The sequence below is a fragment of the Sorex fumeus genome, unplaced genomic scaffold, assembly GCF_029834395.1.
Source record: "Sorex fumeus unplaced genomic scaffold, SorFum_2.1 ptg000061l, whole genome shotgun sequence".
Lineage (NCBI taxonomy): Eukaryota > Metazoa > Chordata > Mammalia > Eulipotyphla > Soricidae > Sorex > Sorex fumeus.
The window spans coordinates 42,616,172-42,635,653 of record NW_026606118.1 but is presented as its reverse complement, the minus strand read 5'-3'; the positions used below and the strand labels follow the sequence as shown (position 1 = coordinate 42,635,653).

The 19,482-nt window shown below is 39.1% G+C and overlaps 1 pseudogene; it reads right to left on the bottom strand.

Moving 5' to 3' along the window:
* Positions 1-2,000: 2,000 nt before the first annotated feature.
* On the bottom strand, positions 2,001-2,097 carry LOC130034815 (uncharacterized; annotated as a pseudogene).
* Between the last annotated feature and the right edge of the window lie 17,385 nt (positions 2,098-19,482).

Here is a 19,482-nt window from a genome sequence, read left to right as displayed (position 1 = left end):
CCTGCATGGCAGAGGCTGGCAAGCTCCCCGTGACATATTCGATATGCCAAACACAGTAACAACAAAGTCTCCAATGGAGACGATACTGGGCACGCTCGAGCAAATCGACGAACAACGGGAGGGCCTTTACTTACTTTACTTTTTACCGAAATCATATGGCAAGTACTTCAAGTACTATGTTGAATAGGAGTGGTGAGAGTGGGTGACTTGTTTTGTGCCTGATTGTATTTTGGGATTCTAGCTCATTGATTTCTGCTCCAAGCCTTTAGTTTTTCCCCGTTGAGATTAATGCTTGCTGTAGGATTGTGGTAATTTGCTTTGACTAGATTGAGGAAAGTACTTTCAACTCCCATTTTGTTGAGAGTTTTTCATCATGAATGGGTGCTGGATCTCATCAAATGATTTATCTACATGTATTGATATGATCATATGAGTTTTATATTTTTTTTTATTGAGATGGTGTATTCTGTTGATTGAGTAGAGAATGTTAAGCCATCCTTGCATCCCCAAGATAAACCTACTTGGTCATAGTGTGTGATCTTTTGTTGAGATTCTGGATTCTCTTTGCTGGTATTTTCTTGAGAATCTTTGTATCTGTATTCATCAAGGAAATAGGTCTGTAATTTTCTTTTTTGTGGTATCTCTCTCTGATTTGAGTATTAGGGTGATCTTTGCCTCATAGAAACTATTTGGGAGTATTTCTGTTTCTTCAATTTCCTGGAAAATCTTGAAAAATGTTGACAGCAGTTCCTCTTTAAAGGTTTGAAATATTTCACTATTGAATCCATGTGGGCCAGGAATTCTGTTTGGGGGAATACTTTTGACCATCATTTCAATTGCCTTGGTAGTGATAGGTTCAAGTATTCCAAATTTTCTTTGTTCAGCCTTGGGAGGTAATTAGAATCCAATAATTTATCATTTATTCAAGATTCTTTCATTTCCTGCTGCAAAGATTCTCAAAATAATCTCTGATGATCCTATGGATTTCTGTAGTTTCTATTATGATACCCCCCTTTGCATTTCTGATTCGATTTATTAAAATTCTTTCTCTTTCTTTCTTTGAGAGGCTTCTCATGTTTTATTGATCTTATTTATTTTCTCAAAGAACCAGCTTTTGCTTTTATTGGTCTTCTTGATTGTATTTTGGGATTCTAGCTCATTGATTTCTGCTACAAGTTTTATTATTTACTTCCTCCAACCTAGTTTGGACTACTTTTGTTGGTCATTTTCCAAAATCTTGAGCTCTAATTTATTCATGTAGGCCCTTTCTTTCTTCCTCATGAATTCTGGCAGAGCTATAATATTTCCTCTTAACACTGCTTCTGCTGTGTCCCACAAGTTCTGGTAGCTCGTGTCCTCATTCTCATTTGTTTCTGGAAACTTTTTATTTCCTCTTTGATTTCTTCTCTAAGCCAATGGTTGTTCATTACTTCCTTTAAATAAAATATTTCCTTGCTTAGCTTTAGTCTGTTTGATCTATCAAGAAGTGACAAAGAAGTGTTGAAATCTCCAACTAGTATTATGTTGCTATCAATGTTTTTCTTTAAGTCTATTAGAAGTTGTTTTTAAGTATTTTGCTGGTCTGTCATTAGGAGCATATACATTGAGGGGGTGAGTTCTTTCTGATGTACAGATCCAATGATCATTAAGAAATGACCTTCACTGTCTCTGACAACCTTTAGCCTGAAGTCCATGTGGTCTGATACTAGTATGGCCACTCCAGCTTTGTGGGGGTGATATTTTCTTGAAAACTTGTTTCCCAGCCTTTTACTTTTAGCACATGGGTGCCTTGATAGTTCAGACGTGTTTCTTGCAGGCAGCAGAATGTTGGGTTCAGTTTTCTAATTCATCTTCCTATTCTGTGCCTCTGAATTGGCACATTATTCCATTGACATTGAAAGAGATTGTTGTTTTGGGGATTTGTGCTATCTTTATGTAGAATTTTTGTACTTGTGGGGATTTTCTTAGCTTAAAGTAGCCCTGTTAATTCTTCTGGCAACAAAAATATGGAACGCTTTACAAGTTTGCATGTCATCTCTGTGCAAGGACCATGCTCATCTTTGTATCATTTCAATTTTAGTATATGTGTTACCAAACCTAGTAGGAGTTAATTTTTCCATATTCTTCTCTTCTTATTACTTTGAGTGTTGTCCTTATTCACTCCTCCTATGGCAGACAGTGATTCCTAATCAAGGAATGTATTTCAAAGCAGCGTGAATAAATAGATTTAGAACTTTAATGTCCCAGAAGAAAAATATGGTTTTTACCATACTATCTTTTACCATACCCAAGGCATCAGTTTTACAAAATAATTCTTTTGGAAGAGGTATATGAGTCTTGTTTAATGTCGTTCCCTGAAACCTTCATTAAGACCATTAAACTAGAGCCTTTTTCTGTTCTCACCTCAGTCCCGTGTACATCTCCAGGAAAAGGTGGATGGTGTTGTCTGCATTTGACCACCTTGAATGTAAGTAGGATTTTTCTCCTGAAGGAAGAGATGAGGAGCATATTGATGATTTCATTCCACCTTATTACAAGTTCAACTTGAAAGGAAGGTGAGACTCATGAGGCTTCTGTAAAGGACAGAAAAAAGGGTCTCAGTGAAGTTTAATGGCCAACACACATTAACAATACAGATGACTCAAAGTAGCCTATGTGCATCTTTGTGTATAGTGAGTTTCATATCTACTGATAGTGATTCTCAGTCATGACACACGGGCACAACAGACCTGTAATTAAAAATCTAGTTCTCTGAGGAGAGTGGGGTTTCTTAGGTGATTGAACAAGTGTGTAGTAATTTATTACTAAGCACATAAGTAGTTTGAATGATGTGTAGTTTTCGATCTAAAATTAATTCCAAATATTTTAATATTAATACTAAAATATTAATTTTATTATTATTGATAAAATCTAATATTATTTCCAAAACGACAGTCTCCTGACCTCGCACCTGACTTTCCTCACCGGGGCCCTTGGAGGGGGTGGGTTGAGTTTCCCTCACTGCCGCGAGCAGAGCCCCGGCAGCTGAAAACCTCTGCAACCAGCCATAGGTACGCTTAAGTCCACTCTCCCCAATCTTGAAGGAGCCTCATGCATGAAGGAACTGGAAGAGGAACCCAGATGTGTGGGACCGGGGGATGAGATCTCCAAGGTTGCTCAGATCAAGACTGGGCCCTCTCCATCTAGATCCCCCATCTTCTAGTAGCTAAGTGTTACAACCACAAACTGCCCCTGGAGCCATGTAATCCCATCAATGGCCAAGATCCAGAGACTGGTTCTTTATTGATTTTATTTACATATAAAAAAGCCATGGACTTTTGGGTATTGATTTTATAGCCTGCAACTTTACTATAAAAGTCTATTGTTTCTAGGAGTTTTTTTGTAGAGGTTTTAGTATTCTCTAAATATAGTATGATATCTTCTGTGAATAGTGAGAGCTTATTTCTACCTTTCATACATGAAAAACACTTAATATATTTTTCTTTTTTAATTTCTATTGCAAGTACTTCCAGTACTACATTGAACAGAGGTGCCAAAATAAATTTTTACTTAGCACTTTCTGTCTGTAAATTTCTACGCTAAGAACGGTGGAATAAACAGTGATATCTGAGTAATTTACAAGTCAATTATGAAGACAGATAATATAAACGAATTTCTTTGTATAAATTTCCAAAATGTGTAGCTTTTATTAAATGTATTAGGAATAAATCGCAGGTCTTTATTATACCATGATGATTATTTCCCTGTTAGAAGTTACCCTTCTAAAATGCAATAAAGTGACACATTTTGAAAATGTTGATTATTCGTTCATTAATTCAATGAATATTTGTTAGTATGGTTGTGTAGTGCCTGCAGGAAGTCAACCTGTACCATAAGGTGAGTGCATCAACAGTCTGATAGTTTCTTCATGCGTCCTGTTAACCTCAAATTGCCACTGTGCCTTGGCTGGATCTCAACACCTCAGGACTAAGTTTCCCGAGAAATTAAACTCCTGAAAGATATGTGGGAGTCATGTTCACAAACCACCCCTGGCTCAGCTATAGTAGCTAATGGATTGGTCTTGTTTCAGAGACCCATAAACAAATCTTGAAAAAGATCAAAAGCCACAGTTAACCTTGGCCCTGCAAAAGGCTGAGCACACTAGGGTAAATCGGGGGGAGGCAGGTTAGTTTGGTGCCCACCCAACCAGAACCCAGTGCAGCCACTTGCTCCCACAATCCAAAATCGCCACCATGCCCTCGTCTGGTTTCCACCGTCTCAGGATGGCTCTCACTGAAATATAACAGCTGAAAATTCGGATATGCGGGTTTTGTGACTGAAATCTCCAGGCTTTCTCTGGGTCACAATGGGCACCCACCGCCACTGCCCTGTACTTATGGAAGCCTCTGCAGTCATTTCCATACCTCAAAGCTACTCCAGCTTTACGTTTCTGATAAAAATACTAAATTCCTTGAACAAACATGATGACCTCTTAGTACCTGTACGAGACCCATAATGCACAAAATGAAAAGGAGACAGAGAGAAAGAATTAAATAGCCTGCCATAGAGACATGCTGGGCGTGAGGGTAGGGTGTTGGGGGATGGTTTTAGGGAACCAGGAACATTGGTGGTGGGAAATGTACACTAGTGGAGGGATGGATGTTGGATCGTTGTATGACTGGAAGCAAATTATGAATAGATTTGTAATAGTCTATCTCACAGATATTCAATAAAACATTAAAAATATATATCCTCGATTTGTACCTCAGACTACTGATAGAACTTTAAAACCCAGCATATCTATTTTTGTGTTCTCTGTAGGAAAAAAAATGTTACTCACCTGTGTGCCAATAGCTGTTGAAAGCTAAACCCAAAGATACATCAATGACTGTCTTTGGCATGAATACTGTAATTGCAGCTATGTTATGTTTTAGAAACAGTTCATGGAAAAGAAGTCAAGAGGAGCAAGTGGCAATGTGCATCAATGTTGAATGGATACATAATGTTTGAGGAGCTTGCAAGGGAGACGGAAAGATTTGGCATGAGAAGAGGGAAGAAATAGAAAAGTGAAGTACTAATAAGTATCATGAGAAAAATGCAAGGGAGGACATTTCCTGGCAAGTGTCACACTCTGTTGAGCTTTTGGTGAGGATAAGTATTAGAAAGTATCTTTCCCATTTAATGGTTAAAAAGGTAACTTTGATGGGTGTATTTAAAATTTACTTTAACAATTAGAATCACCAAGAGATACACAGTTACAAAGTTGCTCATAACTGAGTTTCAGTCATCTAATGTTCTAGAACCTTTCCAGTATATTGGGGGTATTTTTGAAGGAATATCCCTGGTGCGAAGACTAGGGCATCTGAATCTTAACAGATTTCACCAAATATATGATCTGTACTCACATGATTTGCACTGTCTCCCCTGCTCTTTGATTTATGTTTTCATGCAATATTTCCTTGTGAACCTCACCTCAAGTGAGGGTCCCTATTTAAGAAAAGTACACGTTTCTGGGGCGTTATATATTTTTTGGTTGCTGGGAGAGTCTCTAAAGCAATGCTCAGGAGGTGTGGGGGCCCCACAGACAATTCTCAGAAAACGTGGCCATGGTGCTTGGGGTCCTCTGAGGCTATACAGCCTTTGATACTCTGGCAATCATGTGGTGCAGGGAGGAAAATTGAGTGCATGTGAGGCAATTTCCATAAGCACTACACTATCTCCTGCGGCCCTGGGTATTATATTTATGTCAGCATTCCGAGGTCCTCCCTTTTGTCAGAAAGCAGAGACTTGTGCAGGAGAAAGTGGAAGAGACTTTAGGGTTGAGCTAGGTTGACTGAGTAGATGGTGATACCATGAAGATTGCAACATAAAGTAAAAATAAAACAAGAGCCCCGTGCCTTTTCCCGCTGAACTCCACACACTCCACAGGGGGACACCTGCGGGGGACACCTGCAGCAGTTCCATGGGACTGTCCATCACCTAATCAGCCCCTCCCCTCCACGTGGGTAGGGGGAGCACAAGCCAGGTTCACCACTCCTCACCCCCAGCCCCACGCCTTTTCCTGCAGAACTGAACACCCTCCAGCAGGGGACATCTGAGGCAGGTCCATGGGATTTTCCATTGGCCCTCCTCCATTCCAGGATCCTGGGTGGGAGTGACCCTGGGATGGTCCAGGGGCGTGGCCACCATATAAGGAGCATGTCCTCCCAGAAGTGGGCGTGGCCTTCTTCTGGGTGGGCAGCTGCAGTTATATTTCCCAATCTGGGCACTCAGGACTTTCATCCCTCACTCTGTCGCCTAATACCGACTAAAAATTTCTGACCACCTCTGCTAGAATACAACAACATCCCACTCGCCTACAAAATTTCTAACAAAAGACCTGTATGAAATGTGCTGTACAAGCTCAAAACTAAAAAGTACCTCCTCCAAAGCGCAAATCTCCACTACAAGGAGAATATGAAGAAAAGAATCCTGAATCCTCAACCGAGGTTGTCCATTATTGCACACTCTTTGATAAAATGTTCCAGGATAAAATGCAGAGGGTGTTCAAGGATCTACTCAAAGAATCAATGGAAGAGATATCCAAAGACCAAAAGAAGAAATTAAAGAAACAATAGAACAGAGAGCCAAGAAAATACAGGAAGAAAAGAGAACAGAATTAAAAAATGCTACAAAAGGAAGAGTCACAAATAAAGGATTCAGTGGATAAAATTAAAAAGTCAGTAAGTGCCCTTAGCAATAGGATAAGTGCAGCTGAAGAGAGGATTAGCGAGCTTGAAGATGAGCAACAGAAATCCCACTGGGAAGAACAAGCAATAGGAAAAGACCTCAAAATGGCTCTAAGGAGAATCAGAGACCTAGGGGATGACGCCAAGAGGAACAACAATAGAATCATTGGAGTACCAGAAGGACAGGGAAACAAGCCCAATGAAAAAGCTAGAGTCAAAGAAACCATTGCTGAAAAGTTCCCAGAGTTAAGGAAAGCAGACATCCGGATCCAAGGAGCCAGAAGGGTACCAGCTAAAGGAGACGCCAGAAAAAACACTCCAAGCATATGATAGTCAGAACGATGGATGCTGTGGACAGAGACACAATATTACAAGCAGCAAGGTCAAAGAAGGAAATTACATACAAAGGAGCACCCCTTAGATTCACAGCAGACCTATTAGTGGAAACCCTCCAAGCCCGAAAGCAATGGTTGGATATAGTGAAAAAATTCAATGAAATGAACGCCCCACCGAGAATACTCTATCCAGCTAAACTCTCACTCAAATTCGATGGAACGATACACCACTTTGTAGATAAACAAAAGCTCAGGAACTTCATACACTCAAAACCAAATATAAAAGAATAACTAAAGGGGCTCCTGTAAGATAAGAAGGAAAACACGTGTAAACACAATCAAATCCTACAGGAAGATGGCACAAAACCCCATGACAATAATCTCCCTTAATGTCAATGCTCTTAATGCACCTACCAAGAGACACAGAGTGGCAAAATGGATCTAGAAACTGAAACCAACATTCTGCTGTCTACAAGAAACTCATCTGAACAATCAGAGCAAACACAGACTCAAAGTGAAAGGATGGAAAACAATCCTGCATGCAAACAGCTCCCTCACAAAAGCTGGGGTGGCCATACTAATATCCGACAATATTAATTTCAGGCTAAAAAGATTAGAAGGGACAGCGAAAGCCACTTTCTCTTCATCAAGGGATACATACAACAGGAAGAAATCATACTCTTAAATGTATACGTACCTAATGAAGGAACAGCTAGATACTTAAAACAACTGCTAACAGAATTTAAAGAGGACAGTGCTAGCAACACAATAGTAGATGGAGACTTCAACATCGCCTTATCACCTCTGGATAGATCAACAAGAACAAAATTCAGCAAGGAAACATTGGCTTTGAATGAAGAAATAGAAGAGAAAGGACTTACAGACCTATACAGGGCTTTACACCCCCCAAAGAAAGAATACACATTCTTCTCCAGTGTGCATGGAACATTTTCCAAAATAGACTCTGTGTTAGGCCTCAAAACATACCTCAATGGTATCAGGAAGATAGAAAGAGTATCAACAATCTTTTCAGATCATGATGCAGTGAGGATAGATGTAAATCACACACAGACACGAACAACCAAATCGAACACCTGGAAACTAAACAAGTCAGTGCTGAACAATGTGTGGTTCAGGAAGGACGTCAAGGAAGAAATCAAAAGATACCTAGAAACAAATGAGAACGAAGACACAAACTACCAGAACTTATGGGATGCATCTAAAACCCTATTAAGGGGAAAATTCATAGCTCTGCAAGCATATCTAAGGACGGAAGAAAAGATGCACATAAGCAAATTACTTCACAGCTCAAGATCTTAGAAAAGGATCAAGAAAAGGAGCCTAAATTGGGCAGAAGGAAAGAGATCATAAAACTTAGAGCAGAAATCAACGACATGGAAACCTAAGAAACAATCCGAAAGATCAATGAAACCAAGAGCTGGTTCTTCGAGAAAATAAACGAGATAGATAAACCACTAGCAACACTCACAAAGAAACAGAGAGAGAGAACACTAATAAACCGAATCAGAAATAAAAATGGAGAAGTCACAATGGAAACCAAAGAAATTCAAAAGATCATCAGAGACTACTTTGAAAGTCTGTATGCCAAGAAGAAAAAGAAGTTAGAAGAAATGGATAAATTCCTGGATTCCTATAATCTCCCAGAGCTGAGTCAAGAAGATATAAAATACCTGAATAGACCTAGTCACATCAAGGAAATTGAAACTGTAATCAAAATTCTTCCCAAAAACAAAAGCCCAGGTCCAGATGGTCCAGATGGATTCACTACCGAATTTTTCCAAACATTTATAGAGGATCTACTGCCAGTCCTTCTCAAACTTTTCCAGGAAATTGAAAAAACAGAAACCCTCCCAAACAGTTTCTATGAAGCCCATATCTCTCTAATACCAAATGGAAACAAAGACACCGCGAGAGAAGAAAACTACAGGCCGATATCACTGATGAACATGGATGAGAAGTTTCTGAACAAAATACTATCAAATAGAATTCAACAACTCATCAAAAAGATCATACACCATGACCACCTCGGATTCATCCCGGGGATGCAAGGATGGTTTAACATTCGGAAATCAATGAACATAATCCATCATATCAACAAAACAAAAGATAAAATCATATGATCATATAAATATATGTAGAGAAAGCAACTGACAAGATCCAGCATCCGTTTATGATGAAAACCCTCGCCAAATTGGGGATAGAGGGGACTTACCCCAATACAGTTAAAGCCAGCTACCACAAGCATACAGCAAGCATCATCCTCAATGGGGAAAAACTGAGAGCGGTCCCCCTAAGATCAGGAATGAGATAAGGATTCCCACTCTCTCAACTGCTGTTCAACATAGTACTGGAAGTACTAACAATAGCAATTAGGCAAGCAAAAGTTATTAAGGCCATCCAAATAGGAAAGGAAGAAATCAAGCTCTCACTATTCGCAAATGATATGATACTATACTTAAAGAACCCTAAAAACTCTACCAAGAAACTCCTAGAAATGATAGACTCGAGAGTAAAGTTACAGGTATAAAATAAATACCCAAAAGTCCATGGCTTTACTATACACAAATAATATGAGAGAAGAAAATGACAAGATGAAAACAATCCCATTCACAATTGTGTGCCAGAAAATCAACTACCTAGGAATTAGTTTAACTAAGGAAGTAAAGGAACTGTACAAAGAAAACTACAAAACGCTGCTTCTTGAAATAAAAGAGGACATGAGGAAATGGAAAAATATCCCCTGTTCACGGATCTGGAGGATTAATACTGTCAAAATGGCAATTCATCCAAAAGCACTGTACAAATTTAATGCTATTCCTATTAGGATACACATGACATTTTTCACAGAATTGGAACAAACAATCTGAAATTTATGTGGAACAATAAGCCCCCACAAAGAGCTTAAGCAATTCTTGGGAAAAAGAAAATGGGAGGAATTAACCTCCCGAACCTCAAACTCTACTTAATCACTTAATCACTTAACTTCCCGTTAGTCGTCGATTTGCTCGACCGGGCGCCAGTAACGTCTCCATTTGTCCCTGTCCCGTGCTTGTGTAGCCCAATGGCATCTCTTCGTTCCGGGAACATGAAGGGCCTCAAACCAATCGTTCATGATCTTGACGAAGAAGTCTGACCATCTGGTAGGTAGACGGCCACGCGGTCTTTTGACATCCCGTGGATCCAGTCGGTGACATCTCTAATCCAGTGGTCATTTTTCAATCTCATTAGGTGACCAGCCCATATGATTTTCGACATCTTGGCAAATGAGACAGCATCCCTGATCCTTGATCATCGATGGATGTCAGAACTCCGGATTCTTTCTCTCATTTGAGTGAAACGTGATATTCCAAGCATAGCTCTTTCTATTCTTCTTTGGGAGACCTGAATAGCGTTCTCATCTTGTTTGTGTAGGGCCCAGGTCTCTGAGGCATATGTTAATGCAGGAAGAACAGTGGAATCAAAGAGATGTGCCCGGAGCAGGAGGTTCTTCGTCCTCTTAGCTATTTCTTCGACGTTCTTGAAGGCGTTCCAAGCCGCTCTCTTCCTCCTGTGCAGCTCGGGTGCAAGGTCATTTGTCATGTTGACCTCTCAACCTAGGTACACATAGCTGTTGCATTCGGAGATGGTCGTACCATTGAGAGCGAATGGGGCATCAGGAACAAGGCTGTTTCTCATAAACATTGTCTTCGTAAGATTCAGCTGTAGTCCTACCTTTCCACACTCACAGTCAAAGTCGGCAGCATTTGTGCCTCTTGGCTGATGTTGGGTGTTATTAAAAACTCTACTACAAGTAGTAATAATTAAAACAGCATAGTACTGGAATAAAGGCAGAGCTGCAGACCTATGGAACAGGGTTGAATATACTGACATCTCCCCTCAAATATATGACCATCTAATCTTTGAGAAAGGGGCAAGAAATACGAAGTGGAGTAAGGAAAGTCTTTTTAACAAAAGGTGCTGGCAAAACTGGACAAGTACATGCAAACTACTGGGCTTCGATCTCTGCCTAACACAATGTACAAAAGTAAGATGAAAATGGATCGAAGACCTAAACATCAGACAGGAACCCATAAGGTACATTGAAAACAAAGTTGGCAAAACCGTCCATGACATTGAAGCCAATGGTATCTTCAAGGATGTCAAGTCACTGGCCAAGCAAGTGGGAATATCTTAAACTAAGAAGCTTCTGCACCTCAAAAGAAACAATGACTAAAATACAGAGAGAGTCTACACAATGGGGAAAGATATTCTCCAAATACACATCTGACAAGGGGTTGATATCAAGTATATGCAAAGTACTGATTGAACTCCACAAGAAGAAAACATCCAACCCCATCAAAAAGTGGGGCAACGAAATAAAGAGACTTTCTCAAAGAAGAAATCCGAATGGCGAAAAGGCACATGAGAAAATGCTCTACATCATTAATCATCAGGGAGATGCGGATCAAAACAACAATGAGATATCATTTCACACCGCAGACATTGGCCCACATTCAATAAAACAAAGGCAACCTTTGTTGGCACGATGTGGCGACAAAGGGACCCTCCTACACTGCTGGTGGTAATGCCGACTGGCTCAACCCTTTCGGAAAACAGTATGGATGATACTCAAAAATTTAGAAATTGAGTTCCCATTTGACCCAGCAATACCACTCCTGGGAATATACCTCGGAGAAACAAAAAAGTATAGTCGAAGTGACCCCTGCACTTATTTGTTCATTGCAGTACTATTTACAATAGCTAGAATATGGAAAAAACTCGATTCCCTGAAAACAGATGACTGGTTACAGAAACGTTGGTACATCTACACAATGGAGTACTATGTAGCAGTTAGAAGAAAATGAAGTCATGAAATTTACTTACAAGTGGTACTGCATGGAAAATATTATGCTAAGCGAAATGAGTCAGAAACAGAGGGACAGACATAGAAAGACTGCATTCAACTGGTTAACATAAAGTAGCAAACTAAGAGAATAACACCAAGAACAGCTGTGATAAATACCAGGTTGTTCACTCCATAGTTTAGAGGGCAGCCTCACACTCTAGGGGTAAAGGCAGCTCAGGTAGAGAAGGGAGCAACAAATAAACGGTGCTGAGAAGATCCACCCAGAATGGGAGATGCATGCTGACAGCTGTCTATAGACAGAACAGGATTGCCACCCAAAGTCTCTCCTGCAGATCACAGCACCGAAAAGGAGAGATAGAAGAAAAGGGAGTCCCCTGCCACAAAGGCAGGGCAGGATGGGGGATAGGGGGGTGTGAGGGATTCTGGGAGTGGTAGGGGTGAAGAATGGGCTCTGGTGTTGGGGTGGGTACTCGATCATTGTATAACTGAAACCCAAGCACACAACTTGTAAGTCCACAACTGTAACTCATGGTGTTTAACTAATAAAACAAAACAAAATAAAACAAGAGAAAGATCTAACAATAGCAATGAGGACTTTAGTACTCAAAACGTTTGGAAACAGGAACATTGGCAAGTATTTTTAAATAAGCATCCAGGAGAGAATGTAGCATTGTGAGTGAACAAATCTACTGTATGGATTCATCTCATCCTCGAAATGGAAAATGACAATGTGTTACAGTTACAAATTTACAAATAAGATATATACCATCTACTTTTTTGCTGTTTTTCTATGCTTTGCCAAGTATTATTCTAATTTTTAAATTTACTTTAATGATTAAAACAGTATTTGACTGCATTAATCATTTTAATTAATGTTTTATTAAAATGTTTTTAAAATTATTAAAAATGTTTTATTAAAATGTCATTTTAAAAAACAAACATATAGTCCAAACAGCTATTGCAGTATGTAGAGGGTGTTTACCTTGTATGCAAATAACCTGAGTTTAGTCCCCAGAACCCTGAGCCTGCCAGGAGTGATCTCTGGATGCAGAGTGGGAAGTGAGCCCGGAGCACATCTAGGTGCACTCCCCTCCCCACAAAAACGGAAGAAAAGAAAAGAAAACATATAAATGATTCTTGAGTAACATAGAGATTAAGAGTGCTAACTCCTATATAACTTTTGAAAACTGCCAAATTTAAGAGATAGTCTGCTATTGACCAAGAAGATGGTTTATTAATAGTATTTACTTACATTTTCTGCAAGTAGTGCTATGTGTGGTTTGTAAACCTGTAAATTTGATACATTTAAAAATTTATAAAGGATTTTATAATAGACTTTATAATACATTTGTATTTTATGGTTAATAAGTGATAAATTATATCTCTACTTTGTGGGTTATTTGGGACATAGTATGTGGTGCTTGGGACTTCTAACTCTGTGCTCAAGGGTCATTTCTGGTGGTGCCAGTCAATAATTTGGGTTAACTGTATGCATGGTACATGCTTTAACCCCTATACTAATTCTGGGGTCCATCCAATCAAATCAATTATCTGCATATATTTTATACATGCATAGCATACGTTTTCTTAGATTTTTTGATTTTTCTAGGATATATTGATCATCTTTAATTATTCCATATCAATACCAATGTCCAAAAATGTTTCAAAATATAGTTATTGAAAAAAATCATATAGAAGTTCAAATTTGTATTGTTCATGGGATAACTATATTAAGAAGAAATAGAACCACAAGAAACATACAAGTAAAATGAAGTTACAATTCTTTGGAGTCTTTCAATTATGTATTTATATTAGTCTATATACAAGTATTATTTTTAAAAAATAAATTTCAGTGGCTATAAAATTTTTGAGTTTTTTATAATTGTAATGTTTTACTCCGAAGTCTATATTGATGTGAACATTTATATCTATTTGTCTAATTTTCTGATTGTTTACTTAAGATCAGTAGTTAAAAGCTAACTTACTGATGACTGATTATGTGGCTCAGGGCTAAAGCACTTGGCTTGCGTGTATGAAACTTTGGGTTGGCCTCCTGCAAGGCAAATGCCCTACCCTCTGTGCTGTAAAAGTTATATAAAATATACTAATAATAAGACCTAATGATGTTGGTGAACAGTGCAATATAAATGATTACTTAATAATTTTCTTGATTTTTTAATGAAATATGTAAGCTCTTGAGTATCATGGGAGTATTTTTCTAACATAAAAGTCTGAGGAAGGTGAAACTGTTATAACTGTCGTGTAGGATTCCATCTCCCTAGCCTGCTTCATTCTACCTCTCTCTCTATCCAATCCGGTCTTTTCCTTGGGAATCTGACCTCCTGATCGGCTAGCCTCTACCTTTCAACTGCCTACTTTATGACATCATTCTCCCACCCAACCAACCACCAACTGGTAGAATCTTGGGGTTGGTACCGGTTGACCTTGAGCCTGGAAGGTGGTGGCGGAAGGAGATGGTCCTAGGAGAGTTAATGGAGTGATGGATGGATGGGAAGGAAACCGGGTAGGGTAGGGAACTGGACAGCTGGTGATCAGCATGGGAGAGTTGGTAGATGTTTTCTAAATATGTTAACATGTTTTTCGTAAATGATAAGCAAAACAAAAATACGAAAATAAGATAGGTTCCAAAGAACAGGTTATATATAAGACCGAGAGAGCTGAAAGGGCTGGCATTCATTCTGGAGCTTTCAATCATACCATTTACTAAAGATGGTATTTTCACATCACTTAGCTGTGGAGAGGAATAGTGAGAAACAGAATGCCACCAGAAAAGCAAACTGGATGACCACGTTTCATAAAAGCCAGGTGAAATGTGTTCACATGTATTCCAAGTGCACGTGGATTAACAGGAACATATATTTCACTAAGTCTGCTTGGTACCAGTAACTACTTTGGTGGAAATGGAGGAAAACAAATGCAGTTTCTGACAAACCTGAGACTAAACTGCTAATCAATTTTCCCATGAAAGGTTAGTTGACTGGCTGGGAACAGAAAAACTTGAAAAGTGTTTTGCCACCTTTCATGTATGGCTAGAGGAAAATGATCCCAGTAATCTCTCAAAACTAACAAGCTTCAACTCCCTTGAAGGACAGTTGTACTCAGTGAGGAAAAAATGCTGGGAGAAAAGTCTGAAATGATGGGCATAGAGACAATAAGTGCAAAAGGAAGGACTTGAAATTTGATTTCCTCTGAAAACAAAGCTTGAAACAACAAGATCTGGTGAGCACACGATTTACTGGGAATGGGATCTGAGGAGGAAAAGAGTGATATCAGGGATGTGAACAAGGAATATCCAAGTTAAGGAAGACTTAGCTAGCTGACTACTCCATGGCAACATGGTTGCAAGACTACCAGAACTTACCAAGGAATTTACTTTAATTTTCTTTCTTTTATATGGTCAATTACAACATGTATTCTTTGCCTTCTTCAAACACAATTTGGAAATGATTTTTAATTATTAAATATGTTTTATTAACATATCATTGTTAAAAAGAAACATATGGGCCAAAGAGCTAGTGCAGTATGTAGAGGATGTTTATCTTGTATGCTGCTAACCTGAGTTCAATCCCCAGAACCCTGAGCCTGCCAGGAGTGATCTCTGGATACAGAGTTAGAAGTGAGCCCAGAGCACATCTGGTTGTGCTCCCCTCCCACAAAAAAGAAAGAAAAGAAATGAAAAACATATAACTGATTCTTACCATGCTGAGACCACTCTCCGCACACATGAAGGTACTGGCAGAGGGACAAAGCCACGCGGGATCCGGGGCCGAGACCTCCAAGCCTACTGGGTTTGGAGTCGAGCATCTTCCATCCAGATCCTCCAAATTCCAGCATGCGGGGGTCACACCCACCACTTGGCCCCCTGGCGCCGTGTAATTCCATCAGCGGCCAAGACTAAGAGACTATAAAATCCAGATCCCGGACGAGAACAGTGCAGTCTTTTGCCCCTGCGACTGGGTGTCCCTCGCCGGGACCCCTTGGAGGGGAGCGGGTTGAGCTTTCCTCCCCGCCCCGACCGGGGCTCCGGCAGCCGAAGACCTCCAGGACCAGCCACCACCATGCTGAGACCACTCTCCGCACACATGAAGGTACTGGCAGAGGGACAAAGCCACGCGGGTTCCGGGGCTGAGACCTTCAAGCCTACTGGGTTTGGAGTCGAGCATCTTCCATCCAGATCCTCCAAATTCCAGCAGGCGGGGATCACACCCACCACCTGGCCCCCTGGCGCCTTGTAATCCCATCAGCGGCCAAGACTCAGAGACTATAAAATCCAGATCCCGGAACCGCACGGCCGCATTCGCGGTCGCGCGACATCTTATCCGAACTTTTTTTTTTATGACTTCTTATTATCTCATTCCTACTTTGGACATACTTGCAGGCTATCGAATGTAGCCTGCCCACAGGGCGGAGTCTGGCAAACTCCCCGTGGCGTACCAAATATGGCAAATACCAGTAACAATGATGGGTCTCATTCTCCTAAAGAGCCGTGAATATAATCTCAGGGCTAGGATGAAAGAGACGTTACTGGGGCCTGCTCGAGGAAAACGATGATTAACAGGATGATGAAATGAAATGAAATGAAATAACTGATTCTTGAGTAACATAGAGGTTAAGGGTGCTAACTGCTATATAACTTTCCAGAACCCTGAGCCTGACAGGAGTGATCTCTGGATACAGAGTTAGAAGTGAGCCCAGAGCACATCTGGGTGCGCTTCCCTCCCACAAAAAAGAAAGAAAAGAAAAGAAAAACATATAACTGATTCTTGAGTAGCATAGAGGTTAAGGGTGCTAACTGCTATATAACTTTTGAAAACCCCCAAATTTAAGAGATAGTCTGCTGTTGACCAAGAAGATGATTTTTTAATAGTATTTACTCACATTATCTGCAAGTAGTGCTATGTGTGGCCTGTAAATCTGTAAATTTTGATACATTTTTAAAAAATTATAATGGATTTTATAATGGACTTTATAATACATTTCTATTTTATAGTAATAAGTGATAAATGGTATTTCTGTTTTTCTGGGGTATTTTGGCCATAGTATGTGGTGCTTGGGACTTTTGACTCTGTGCTCAAGGGTCATTCCTGGTGATGTCAGCCGTTAAGTTCGGTTGACTGTGTGCATGGTAAGTGCTTTAACCCCTCTACTAATTCAGGGGGCCAATCAAATAAATTATCTGCATATATTTTATATATGCATGGCATACTTTGTCTTAGATTTTTTGATATTTCTAGGATATATTGATCATCTTTAATTATTTCACATCAATACCAATCTCCAAAAAAGTTTCAAAATATAATTATTGACAAAAAATCATATAGAAGTCCAAATTTGTATTGTTCATGGGGTAACTATATTAAGAAGAAAATAGAACCACAATAAACATACAAGTAAAATGAAGGTACATTTCTTTGGAGTCTTTCAATTATGTATTTATATTTGTATATATACAAGTATAATCTTTAAAAAATAAATTTCAGATACTATAACATTTTATTGAGTCTTTTATAATTGTAATGTTTTACTGCTAAGATGATATTGTTGTGAACATTTATATCTATTTGTCTACTTTTCTGATTGTTAACTTAAGATCTAATATTAAAAGCTAACTTACAAGGGCTCGAGCGATAGCACAGCTGGTAGGACGTTTACCTTGCAAGCGGCCGACCTGGGTTCAATTCCCAGCATACCATATGTTCCTCTGAGCACCGCAAGGGGTAATTCCTGAGTGCAGAGCCAGGAATAACCCCTGTGCATCGCCAGGTGTGACCCAAAAAGAAAAAAAAAAAGCTAACTTACTTATGACTGGGTATGTAGCTCAGGGCTAAAGCACTTTGCTTGCAAGTATGAAATTTTGGGTTCTATTCCTCGCACTATAGAAAAAAATCAAAATCACTAACTGTGGTTGAAAACATATATCAGTGGTAAAATATTTGCCTCACATTTGTGAGGTTATGGGTTTGATCCCTGAATTTCCATGTACGCACACAAAAGCTAATTTACTTAAAGAATATTAAACTGCTTAAAACCAAGTATATATTGCCGTACTATTATACAGATTTAATTCTCAATAAAATAACTTGAAAAGGTCTATTTTTAGCATCTTTGCTAGGAAAAGATGTTACCTGATTTTTAAATGTTTGTAATTTGGGGACACATTTTAATTTGTCATTTTAATTTGTGCTCTTTGTCTACTAGTGAGCTTGAAAATTGCTCTTGTGTTTACAAGTCATTGAGACTTCTTTCAATATAGATTATATGATCATGGTTTATGCTTATTTATTCTATACAAGTTTAATAGCTAAATACTGATTTATTTCACAGCAGTAATTTATTAAAATCATTCATCATTTGCCTATCATATTAATTGCCATTAGTTGTTTGTTTTGCTTGTTTTTTGATCACTTAATTTACTTTTTATCTTTTCTTTCAGATTGTAAGATTTTCACACAAATGAGCATATGTTTTTCTTTATATTCTGCAGTTTTAGATTGAGAACAACTGTTTGTTTTGTAAAATAAGATACTTGTGCATTTACAATTTCTTCTCATTATTTTTACATTTTAACACATCTCGATTCATCTACAATTTGTCATAGTAAGTGTTGTCATATTGAAAGAAACCAGCATTATTTTCAATCATAGCACTGTAGCACTATCCTCCCGTGGTTCGTCCATTTGCTTGAGTGGGCACCAGTAACTTCTTACAACAGATTGTGAGACTTGTTGTTACTGGTTTTGGCCTATTGAATACGTCATGGGTAGCTTGCCAGGCTTTTGCTATGAGGGCGAGATATTCTGGGTATCTTGCGATGCAGAGGAATCAGAATCAGGGTTGGCCTCCTGCAAGGCAAATGCCCTACCCGCTTTGATGTAAACGTTATATAAAAATACTAGGAATACCGAATGTTGTTTCTTTAACAGTGCAATAAAAATGATTATTTAGTAATTTTCTTGATTTATTAATGAAATAGGTCAGCTCTTGAGTATAATGGGAGTAGTTTTCTAACACAATAGTCTGAGGAATTTGAAACCGTTATAACTGTCTTGTAGGATTCCATCTCCCTAGCCTGCTTCATTCTACCCCTCTCTCTATCCAATCCGGTCTTCTTCTTGGGAATCTGAACTCCTGATTCACAAACCTCTACCTTTCAACTGCCTACTTTATGACATCATTCTCCCACCAAACCAACCACCAACTGGTAGAACCTTGGGGTTCCCATGCGGTTGTTTGTAAAATATTTGAATCATCCTGGCAAGTGACCAGTGACCAATGACCAATCACCATTGACCAGTCATCTGTACTGGACACTTGTGGTCTTAAGCAGCTGCAGTTTACTGATTTACTCTCGTACTGTCTCCTCTTCTCGTCTACCTTTCATCGGTATTTCCTCTTCTCTGACCATATAAGGTATGGAATAATACTTTTCAAAGCTTTACATTAGATTTATCATCCGTAAACTTAGCAATCTAGTAAAAACAACATGTTGTAGTGAAAGAACGTATTCAAGTGGAATTTTATAAGCCTCATTTTAGCTTGACTTTGACATTTC